The sequence below is a fragment of the Octopus bimaculoides genome, chromosome 20 (genome assembly GCF_046866305.1).
Source record: "Octopus bimaculoides isolate indiv1 chromosome 20, ASM4686630v1, whole genome shotgun sequence".
Taxonomy (NCBI): Eukaryota; Metazoa; Mollusca; class Cephalopoda; order Octopoda; family Octopodidae; genus Octopus; species Octopus bimaculoides.
In genome coordinates, this window is record NC_142947.1 from 38,756,738 (window position 1) to 38,768,202 (window position 11,465).

At 33.8% G+C, this 11,465-nt stretch overlaps 1 long non-coding RNA gene across 2 annotated transcripts in view; it reads right to left on the reverse strand.

Annotated features, from left to right (window-relative positions):
* The window catches only part of LOC149131689 (uncharacterized), a 37,639-nt gene extending 32,313 nt beyond the window's left edge, over window positions 1-5,326 (reverse strand). Inside the window, exon 1 of one of the 2 annotated variants that reach the window (XR_016237664.1) lies at window positions 4,601-5,326. This is a non-coding gene — a long non-coding RNA (uncharacterized LOC149131689). The remainder of the gene's footprint in view (window positions 1-4,600) is intronic. The other variant, XR_016237665.1, reaches the window with a different exon arrangement.
* Between the last annotated feature and the right edge of the window lie 6,139 nt (window positions 5,327-11,465).

Consider the following 11,465-nt stretch of genomic DNA (forward strand, 5'->3'; position numbering starts at 1 on the left):
ATCAGCATAGGCGCTATAATTAATCTACATTTGTGGAACATTGAAGACGCATATATTCCATCTATATACATTATGATGTTTCAAATCCACCGCGCAAGCGCAGTTATAGTCGGCAGCAAATGAAAAATTACGTACCAACGTTATTCAAAATTATGAAAATTTTACTATGAAAATATATAAAGGGTTGAAAATTTAGAAAACTTTTCTATCAGTGGCCAGCATACATAATAGAGTCAATAGACAACATATTTTTCATATAAAATTAGTGTGCCTTTCTATACACAAAAGAGAACTTAACAGGACACTTTGCATGCTGAAAAGAGAAGTTAAAGCCCAAACCACGGATAAGAGTAATTTCGAAGGAGATGAAAAATAAAAACATTTCAGTAGTTACCTATGCACCTAGGTTTCAACATCAATGAACAAATAAAATAATTTGCCATCCGTGTCTTCATCAGCGTATGTATTTTTTCCGACGATTCCTCGCACACAATTCGTTAGGTGCTGGTTATTTGCTTGCCACTATCATCTCTTTAGGTCTACACAATAGCTAATTTCATTCGAACCGGCATATTATGTGTGTGTGTGTGTGTGTGTGTGTGTGTGTGTGTGAGAGAGAGAGAGAGAGAGAGAGAGAGAGAGAGAAAACTGTGAAATGCAAGGACTTCAATGTAGCTAACTTTGAAAAAATAGAAATAAATAAAAGAGAGTGTCAAATTATAATAGCTTTTTATCCTAAAAGTTCAAATATTCTAGTTCTGAGTTTTATATCCCCGGTTGTCATGCAAATTCTGAACTGTTTAAGTCATCATCATCCCCAAATTCACCACCACCACCACCACCACCAAAATTATATCAAATGTGATGTTAAAAATAACAGAAATGGCACAGAAAATACTTCTCGAAGTGCTTATATTTCTCCATAATCTCAGATCTCGTGTTCAAGTAGTTCTTTGATATACGTGTGTGCTCGAAGAGATGCGGATCTTATTTGCTGTTCAGGCAATACTTCATAATATTAATAAAGAAGCATTTTTTCACAAATTATAAATAGAAGACAGATTTCGATAAATAAAACTCCGCAGCTTATTTGCAAACACTAATATAAAAAAAATCTCGTAAAAAATAACCCCAAATAATAACACTAAAACTTCAAGCAATTTTAGAGACAAAGCAACAAATCACAAATTTTCTCCTGTAACACAAAATCCATCAGTTACTATTGATATAAGAACACACATAAGCAAGGCTTAAAAGTATGGGACCATGTGATGTGACACAGTTATACGACACTGCTAGCTATACATATTAGAGACACTTAACTAAAAACAAATTCTCATCCATAGCTGTCGGATTATACAGAAACGATGGATTAGCTAGATCTGGTGAGACGAAAGCTACAAATAACACTTCGAAAGAAACCCGGTCCTTAAGTGTGATCCCAGGTAAATCCAGGAAGTATTTTGGCAGTATTTTGAATGTTGACATAATAGGCGCAGGAGTGACTGCGTGGTAAGTAGCTTGCTTACCAACCACATGGTTCTGGGTTCAGTCCCACTGCGTGGCACCTTGGGAAAGTGTCTTCTAGTATAGCCTCGGGCCGACCAAATCCTTGTGAGTGGATCTGGTAGACAGAAACTGAAAGAAGCCCGTCGTATATATATATATATATATATATATATATATATATATATATATATATATATATATATATATATATATATATATATATATATATGTATGTATGTATGTATATGTATGTATATGTTTGTGTGTCTGTGTTTGTCCCTCCAATATTGCTTGACAGCCGATGCCGATGTGTGTACGTCCTCGTAACTTAGCGGTTCTGCAAGAGACACCGATAGAATAGATACCAGGCTTACAAAGAATAAGTCCTGGGGTCGATTTGCTTGACTAAAGGCGGTGCTCCAGAATAAAAGAATAATGTTGAAGGAATAGATTATGTGGTTATTTAGTATGAAAATGGTCCACGTGTGTATATAGGATGAGACAGACAGACAGACAGACATGATAGACAGATATGGGCTGTGGCCGAAGGAAGAGAAAAGAGAAGAAAGAGAGGAAAGAAAGGAATGGGATAGGTGCGGGAAAGAATGAATGAAAGCGAAAGTAATGAAAATCAAAATCAAATATAAAGATAAAGATGAGATGCCACTATCATTCATTAGGGTCGGTTCGGATTGAGGGGTCAGGCGTCAAGGTTTTGGTAAAGTGAAAGAGGAAGGCATTTATGGCTATTAAATTAATAGATGAATTCTAGGTTCGGTGTGATCAGAAAGAATATTTAATTCAGTGGTCAGTAATATTTAGTCAAATTACATATTCTTTTCTACTCTAGGCATAAGGCCCGAAATTATGGGGAGCGAGCCAGTCGATTACTTAATTTACTGACACTGAAAGGATAAAAGGCAAAGTCGACCTCGGCGTAATTTGAACTCAGAACCTAACAGCAGATGAAATACCGCCAAGTATTTCGTCCAGCGTGCTAACGTTTCTTGTTTGTTTATTGCCCACAAGTGGCTAAACATAGAGGGGACAAACAAGGACAGACAAATGGATTGAGTCGATTACATCGACCCCAGTGCGTAACTGGTACTTAATTTATCGACCCCGAAAGGATGAAAGGCAAAGTCGACCTCGGCGGAATTTGAACTCAGAACGTAACAGCAAACGAAATGCCGCTAAGCATTTCGCCCGGCGTGTTAATGTTTTTGCCAGCTCGCCGCCTTACTCAAATCAAATATTATAAATGAGTTCAGATACTTGTCCAGCCTTAGTTTTTGTTGCCCTTTTCTTCCCTCTAATATACATACATACATACATACAAACATGCGGTTTTAAGTTTCATAGATCTCTAACACGGAAGCCCATCTTTTCCAGGCTTTAGATTATCGAATGGAAAGATGCGGGAAGTACAAGATGGCTACCAGAAGACAGGTTGCTTTTGGTCAACGCAGATTATATGGTGTTGCCATGTATATATATATATACTGTTGTGTCTGGGGAGAGTCATTTTCTTTTTGCGCCTTATAATTTAACACACTCAGCGATAAAATTTCTACTTATTTCTTTTTATTTCTTTATTTTTATAAAAACATAAATATAAAAATAAGAAATAAGTGGAAATTTTACCGCTGAGTATATTAAATTATAAGGCACAAAAGAAAATGACTCTCCAGACACAACAGAATATGCTTCAACACACGAACTCACATAAAGAATCTTGCAAACCAAATCCAAAAACGAAGTATATATATATATATATATATATATATATATATATATATATGTAAGGTTTGTTTTTGCTTTTCACTCTGTTTTTTTTTGTTCTATGTGCGCCATAAATATCGCCATCCATTTAGAGAAAAATTTGTAGTTTAGAATCAGTAGTTTTTTGACTGCTATTTCTAAATTTTCAGTATGTTGGAGAAGCAACTCAATGCTAATCCCTGTATATTTACGATGATAAATGATTTTACCGATAAAGGTTTTTTTCATACTGAACTACTTGGCAAAATTGTTAATTATTAATTCTATTACTAATTGACGATTCCCTGCCCTTATTCTTGTATAATTTATATTTGATACCTCTAAGTTAGATGGTTAAACCGTAATCCCTTCACACGGGACTTTTTTTCATACGGGACTATTTTGTGACGCACATGGAATGGATTTCTTTTGAGATGGGATGCCTGAACTCGCTAGCCGATGAATTCGTAAGTGCCTTTTCTTCTCGTTGATTTTTGGCGTCGCATGGCCAGAAATTACCGTGAATTTGTTTAGAGACACTTTCAGATTTATCAGAATATTGGGCTGATGAGACGGAATAGATTAATATCTTAACCGCGAAACGTTCGTATCCAATTAACTAAAGGCAGGTTTGTTTTTGCTTTTCACTCTGTTTTTTTTTTGTTCTATGTGCGCCATAAATATCGCCATCCATTTAGAGAAAAATTTGTAGTTTAGAATCAGTAGTTTTTTGACTGCTATTTCTAAATTTTCAGTATGTTGGAGAAGCAACTCAATGCTAATCCCTGTATATTTACGATGATATATGTATGTATGTATATATGTATATATATATATATGTATATATATATATATATATATATATATATATATATATGTATGTATGTATATATGTATATATATATATGTGTATATATATATATATAAAGATATATATATATATATATATACATGTATATATGCATGTATATATATATATATACATGTATATATATGTATATATATGTATGTATTTATATATGTTTGTATATATGTATATATGTATATATATGTATGTATATGAATATAAGTGTATATATATGCGTGTATATGTATATATGTATATATATATATATATGTATATATATATATATATATATATATATATATATATATATATATATGTGTGTGTGTGTGTGTGTGTGTGTGTGTGTGTGTGTGTGTGTGTGTGTGTGTGTGTGTGTGTGTGTGTGTGTGTAGATATATTTGTGTGTTTCTGCGTGTGTGTTTTCGTGAATGTATGTACTTATATATGTTTGGGTGAATAGAAATATATCTATACCATACTTACAAATATAGATGAATCAGTATATTGCCATTTATAAATAATTATTTTAGCGGTAGTTCACTTTATCGTTAAATTTATTCTTCTCATATCGAATCTATAGCTAATAACAGTCTATTTTTTACTTCAAAATCTTCACACTGATCCATGATCCATTTGAGAATATGTTTTACTGATATTCTACGGTTAATATATTCCAGCACACTGCACATCCGATTTTCATCTCTCTCTGGATTGGATTGTGTTAAAAATGCAAAGTATGTAACTGGCAATGTAGGGCATACTGAGCGCTCAGCAAACTCTAAACAGGAATCTAACAGCAAAAGTAATGTTAGAAACAAGAGCGATCGGAAACCTAATCGTACTAAAGCAACAAGCAAAGCGAAATAAACGAGATAGACGAAGATCACCGAAGCTGTTTCAATTGCAGTCAAACCTTTAAATGGAAGATAATATGAAGGACTTTCCACTAAGTATTCAATAAATATTGCGGAGCCTCCTCTTATGAGGGCATCCATTTTGACGCTTGTGTGTGATTCCTTTGTAATGTTTTCAGAAAAACCGAGGGTTGATGGAATATTTCTTCATAAAAGTCGAAACCCTTCACTTGAAAGGGAACCATTTAAAAAGAAGTCCTCATTCGGTCTCTGGCGAAATTCTTCCTATTATAACATTTTCTGCGACAATGTCATATCTGATTACGTCAGACAAGGAAGGAAAATTATGACGTTTCATGCAAAAACAATTGATAATGATATTGTAGACATAATATATGTAGTTGTTCCTCAGTCTTTCCCCTCCCACTCTATTTTTCAGCAAAACAAACATATCTCTTTACGACAAAGGTTTCTACTAGAAACATTACACTTATCTTCTTCCACATAGCATAGATTTACACGACTGCTGGGCATTTAATATTGATTGGCTTCGAACTCAATACTATTATTATCGATTTTTCTTCTCTCCTAGATCAACAAAATGATCAATCAGTTGTCTATTTAGTGTTCATTCAATCGACTGTAAAATGCCCTAAATGTTTGTGAATTTGTGACGAGATAACACTTAAAGTACGAGGAATGGCGCAAACGGCTATAAATATATATATATATATATATATATATATATATATATATATATATATATATATATATATATATATATATATATATATATATATATATATATATATATATATATATATAAAGAACATGTCTACTTTTTGCGTTCGAATTTCGTGAAAGAGGGAATTTGAACTTCATCCACCTAGGTTATTGCTAATATAGATACGTCGAAGGGTGGTGAGCTGGCAGAATCGTTAGCACGTCGGGCAAAATGCTTACGTTCTGAGTTCAAATTACGTTACGTTCTGAGTTCAAATTCCGCGTACACTCGATTTAGCCATCTCGTAAAAATGTGAGGCGTACTTTCAATATGCTCCCCTCGTATAAGTATTTCGTACTCTCAATATAGACCTCTATTGTAAATGTATGACGTACTCTCAACACAGTCTTCTCATGTAAATACGAATGTGCTGTCAATATAGTCCACTCGTATAAATGATGTACTCCTTTCACGCATAAATGTGTGACGTCCTCTCTACATAGTTCACTCATATAAATGTTTGACATACTATCAAAATAGTACGAGAACGGCTGGAATCTCTTTGATTATAGAGGTATATGATCAGAGCTGAATGGCAGTTAAAGTACGGTATTATGAAAAAAAAAAACAAAAAAACATACAGCAATAACCTCTCTATTTTTCTAGTACGCTTTTAAGGCAATTTTGTTAATAACGTTACAACTTTTAATTGATTAAACTATAACCGTTTTCATCTTGTTTGGTAGCTGAGGAAGAATTTATTTCAGCGCTTGCAAAGACAAGCTTACGCTTTCAACATTCTCGTAAAATAACACAAAATTGAACAACACAAGAATAATTAATCAACACAAAATATCACAAAACCACATTTCAAAATCAACAACAACAACATTCCCGATGAAAAACATTTTTTTTTTGTGTCGTCTGTGAACAATAAATCAAAGAATAACGCTAACTTTCATTTACAATTCTGCTGCTTGCCAAGGGATTGGCACAGATTTCAGCCTTATCAGAAGTACTGTGTAGTTGAACCATTCTGTCCTCGTATTGGTGGTAACATTATATTCGTAATATATCTGTTTTATATGTATTTCATTCGACTAATATTGACAATATCCTTGAGATAACAAAACTATTTGATCAGCACAAAAATAATTCTATAACATCAAAAACCCACATTCCAGAATAACAATATACACAATGAAAAACTTGTTAATCGCCGAAAGTGAAAGTAGCTACAATTTGACAAAGCGAAGCTGATAAAATATTACTGAAAATTGTCGTCTTTCAATTCAGAACTCTCTGATACTTCTCCCTTTTATCCTATTCCTGTTTTCTCTAACTACCCACCCTCTTCTAAACACGTTACTACGTTCCTGCAAATCCATTCGATGTTTTTATGTGACTCTTTGCCTATTGCTATTCTTTTTTATATCTCTCTTTTCTCCATTATTCTTTTTATCGTTTTCTTGCTTCTGTTTCAGTTTTCGTTTTCTTCGCTCAGTCTTATTGGTCTACGGAACTGTTCTCTGAACGTCTGTCAATGTAAGTCTCTCTCTCTCTCTCTCTCTCTCTCTCTCTCTCTCTCTCTCTCTCTCTCTCTCTCGCTCTCTCTCAATATATGTATATATATGTGTATGAGTGCATATACGTGTGTGTGTCTCTCAGTATATATATATATATATATATATATATATATATATATATGTGTGTGTGTGTGTGTGTGTGTGTGTGTGTGTGTATATATATATATATATATATATATATATATATATATACATATATATATTTGAGTGCGCATGTACGTGTGTGTGTGTGTGCGTGCGTGTAGGTGCGTGCGTATGTGTGTATAGATTGTTTGAAGTGGTGTACAGATTTTATACATTAAAAAAAAGGCGGTTGTTAGGATTTTGGATAATCATTTATTTAGGACTCCCATCTCTTTTTGAGAGACTCATCATGAATATTTTATTTACAGAAGACGCATGCCTTTTATATATATGTGAATTAGTTGAAAAATTCCTAGTTCAACTTCAAATTTGTTCAACACACACACACACACACACACATATGTATGTATGTATGTATGTATGTATATATGTATATACAGTGCGCTTCTACATAGGGCCAATGTACCAAACCCATTCGCAAGGTATTAGCCGGTCCGGGGCTATGGTAGAAGACACCGACCTAAGATGTTGCCGCGCGGTGGGCTCGAATTCGGAAGCCTGTGGTTGCAAAGCGCACTTCTTAACCACACAGACATGCTTTCGCTGAAATAAACGTAGATATAATTTACATAATTACAATCTATACCTAATTACTGAGAGTATGTAGGAGTGTATGTGGTCAGTGAATAGAAGCAGCCATTGTTTATGCAGACATTAGCTTCTTTCTAATAAAATAGATGCTGAGACAATGAAAAATCAAATAATAGAAACACCGTGGGTTAGTTCAAATTCATTTTAACCAATAGCAATCGTCCACGTCATTATCATGCTGGGAAAAACCATGTAACTATGTTTTGTCTTCTTTGCGTTGCATGTACGTGGTTTTATCGATTCATGAATATTGACTTGTACCCACGCAAATGTTCAATAAAATGGACAGTAAAATATCATAAAATATATAAGACAACAAAGCGTATACCATAAAACGAAATGTGTAAAGAATTAACTTAACTTTGGATAGACAAACAGCAGTTGAATGGCTGGATAAAACTGATGTTTTCTTTTTATATCAGAAGTGGTTAATGATATTAGTTCAATAGCGAAGCTTTATAAAGCTATACAATTAATGTATTCACAACGAGGTATGCAACTGCGTGTGCGTGTGTATATGTGCATGTGTATATATGTATTGTATATATAAATATATATATATATATGTATGTATTATATTGTATTATATATATATACATATATATATGTATGTATATATGCATTATGTATGTGTGTGTGTGTATATATATATATACAAATATATATATATATATATATATATATATATATATATGTGTGTGTGTGTGTGTGTGTGTGTGGCCACAGCCTTAGGGTTGAAATGTATAAAAGAATAAAAGAATATGTATGTATGCACATATATATGTATGTATGTTTGTGTGTGTGTATGTATATATATATATATATATATATATATATATATATATATATATATATATATATATACATATATATATATATATATACATATGGTTTAAATATCTCCACATACAATGATTGGCTATACAGCAATGTATACACATATGGATATACACACAAATTTGTACATACGTTTATCCCCAAGAATATAAACATATATGTACACACACACACACACACACACACACAGCGAAGCATATACACGTACACATATGCGGAACCTTAGAGTAACGAAGACGGCTGATATAGCAGAATACTTCTGGGTTTCTTTCGTTTTATATTTCTTCTTCAGGACCCACTCGTGGCTTTATCGAATTAGTTTTCAGCAAGAAACAGCTGCACAATCTTCTTAGTTGAATGTTTCGCTCCAATGTCGGTGGGAAACGACAATCACCGAATGGCCGCCTGTGTGCAGGATCAACACTGAAGACTTACAGTAACAGTCCTTACCTATGCCCGTCGCTTTTTTCCACTATCGTCACTGAACGTATGAAGAATGTGTGATGGTTGTTAGTGATTATGTCTTGGATTGCTGAAACCGTTGCACGATGAATATTATCATAGTGTGCTTGGTTTGTGTAAATCCTGTCCCACTCTCTGAGCCTCAAACCTTTTATTGGTCTGGTGCTAAATGATACGAGCGCCACGAAACAGATGTGTGTAGAGTTACCTTCTCTTAGATAAGCAGCTAAAGAGCTGAAGCTCCTTATTTGTGTGACGTACTTTCAGAGGCAATTCTGTGGCGCAGGCCCAAATATTCTATCTTGTGTTATGTTCAGAACAGCCGTACCCGATCCTACAATGTTATTCTAAGAATAAACAATCACATCTCCAAAATCTAGAAGCTACGAGATACTGCATGATTTATTCCGAACGATGTGGATAAATAAGTATTACAATGGGGGTAGTTTTGGTGAATCATTGTGTGGAATAACTTTTAAGAATGTAGTTGTGTAAAGGCGGAACAATGCGTCAGGGTACAAACTGGCATTCCAACAATTGCGACGCCGAGGGTTCCAGTTGATCCGATCAACGGAACTGCTTGCTCGTGAAATTAACGTGCAAGTGGTTGAGCACACCGCAGACACGTGTACCCTTAACGTAGTTTTCGGGGACATTCAGCGCGACACAGAGTGAGATAAGGATGGCCTTTTGAAATACAGGTACAACAGAAACAGGAAGATAGAGTGAGAGAAAGTTGTGATGAAAGAGTACAGCAGGGTTCGCCACCACCTCCTTCCAGAACCTGGTGGAGCTTTAGGTGTTTTCGCTCAATAAACACTCACAATGCCCGGTCTGGGAATCGAAACTGCGATCCTACGCCAGTGAGGGCCACAGTCAAATGACTGAAACAAGTAAAAGAAAGCAAAAAGAGAGTAATTTAACCAGTTAACTAATCGACTGCCAATTGTTCGATTATTAGTTCGGTTAATCAATCAATCAATCAATCAATCGATCGATCGATCAATCAATCAGCTAGACGTGAAAAGGAGCTGGAATAGAGAGGAAATGTCACCGATGAAGAAATCGTGAATGATGAGGGGAGAACTAGCTCAGTTAACTTTGCAAGTTAACTGATTGGTTGGACAATCAGTTAATTGTTACATGGTTGATTGATTGACTAATAATAGTGAAAAACAAAAGAAGAGAAATGGTACACATGTTTATTATTTATATAATGGTTCTCTCGAAATATAAGAAAATGCGTTTTAAATAACGAGCTTGATATGAACTCGTTTGTTGAAACTCATTTTCCTGTATTTCGAGAGGGTCACTATCTCACTAAGGAACACACGCCCTGGTTTTATTTCACTTCTTTAAAATTGTTTGTAGTTTTTAGTTGTCTTTCAATACTCGTTCTAATCAATTATGGTAATAGGAAAAAAAAAAAAACGCTAATTTTCATTAAGAGTTCCGCTGCTCGTTCAGCTTAAATCAAACTTTAGCCTTATGAAAGGTAATTTATAATAGCATCCATCTTTTCACACAATGGTGGTAACATTATACGCATAATATATCTATTATGTATACTTTATTTCCTTTGTATTGACGACATCGAGAAAACTACAGTATAGAGTTTCAATTCTTTTGTCTACAACCTCGACTGCTTGCGTTCGTGTAGGAAAGCAGTAAACACTTTTGTCAGTTACGGTATATAAGACACGAATGTCCTATCACAAATTGAACTTACAAGGACTTCAAAAATGTTTCTATGACAAACTGGTTGGTTCTGTTATCTTTACATCATAGTCTCAAAAGATTCTTTCATAATATTTTCTTAAGTGCTTTTACGCCTTTTATAGTAGACAAATATAATCCATAAATAAGATTGAAGATTAAAAATCCTATTAATGATAAATGTTTCTTTATCTTGGTTTTGGTCCCAGACGCAAATTTTGCCACATAGTACAAACACAGTTGTATCACCAGGGAATTTTTGCAAGTTTATCTATTGTAAATAAGATAGCGATCGCCATATTAGGCAGCTTTATGGAATACAGCAGTACCAGTAATAATAATAATAATAATAATAATAATAATAATAATAATAATAATAATAATAATAATAATAATAATAATAATAATAATAATAATAATAATAATAATAATAG